This window comes from Eleutherodactylus coqui, unplaced genomic scaffold (genome assembly GCF_035609145.1).
Source record: "Eleutherodactylus coqui strain aEleCoq1 unplaced genomic scaffold, aEleCoq1.hap1 HAP1_SCAFFOLD_33, whole genome shotgun sequence".
Lineage (NCBI taxonomy): Eukaryota > Metazoa > Chordata > Amphibia > Anura > Eleutherodactylidae > Eleutherodactylus > Eleutherodactylus coqui.
This window is the reverse complement of record NW_027102239.1, coordinates 978,280-979,403: the sequence shown is the minus strand read 5'-3', so window position 1 is coordinate 979,403 and position 1,124 is coordinate 978,280. Positions and strand designations below refer to the sequence as shown.

Sequence of the window (1,124 nt, the reverse complement as noted above, 5' to 3'; positions counted from 1 at the left end):
TGGTTGCGTGTTTTTTTGCGCTTGCAAATGTGCTTGATTCGTGCTAACAAAAGTACAGTAAGGGCCGCTTCACACAAACATATTTGTTTCAATGGATGCCTTCAGAATTCTCTTTACTCACACATTTCGCATGCGTGCAAAACCCCAACATGCTCTATTTTTGTGCACATTTGCGCACCAAGGGTCCCTGTACAAGTCTATGGGAAGTGTGCACGTAACCGATTCCTATCTCCAAAAAAGTTATAATAAAAAGCGATAAAAAAGTCTTATAAACTCCAAAATGGTACAAATAAAAACTACAGGACATCACGCAAAAACACGAGCCGTCGCACAAGTATCATGCGATACTTTAGCCATGTATCACGTGGACATGAGGCCTAAATCTAAGTGCTTGGTTGTTAGCAGCCGCAGCTGCGCTGCACCTCTTGCTCGTCAGTTTTTTTTTCTGCTTTTGGAAACTGCTGTAGGAAAGGGGGTGCACCAGTACTGGAGGTACTGCAATACCAGGTCAATGTGCGGAGTGGACAGAGCAAGCACTTTTTCCAGCTCCCTGTTCTAAAAATCCATTTAATATATGATCCCCAGATAGGGGACGTATCAGATGCAACACGCTCAGGCAGCACTCCGGGCACACCCACAATGCACTCAGGGAGCCGGAAGACCTTTGCATAGCCCCGCCCAACGCCTTCTCAACCGTGCCCTCCCCTTCACATCCTTTTCAGTCCTTCCTCTTGCGCCATGCTCACGCATCCTAGGCTTGCAGAGCCTGCAGGACTCATCACCTCCCTACGCAGGATGGTTAAGCAGGCGATAACACTAGAAGCAAGCACTAGTTTGCCTCTAAAGGTGCGTCCGTCGGTCTGTTTGAGAGATCTCTTTTTGCTGGACGCACTTCGAGTGGGGACGGACGGAAACTTTTTCCCAAAAATGAGGAAAATTGGCTTCGACCCCATAGGGCTTTATTGGCTTCCCCTGGGCTGGCATTAGTAGACCCTAGTAAGAATAAGAATAGATCAGCATGGTCAACTGAAGAAGTTAAAATGTACAGCAGGCCTTTTTTTCCCCCCACCATACATACATAAGTCCATCCATCCATCCAACTATAGATTATATAGAGAAATAAA

General features: G+C 46.4%; 1 pseudogene; it reads right to left on the bottom strand.

Annotated features, from left to right (window-relative positions):
* Positions 1–470: 470 nt before the first annotated feature.
* On the bottom strand, positions 471–598 carry LOC136600992 (U2 spliceosomal RNA; annotated as a pseudogene).
* Between the last annotated feature and the right edge of the window lie 526 nt (positions 599–1,124).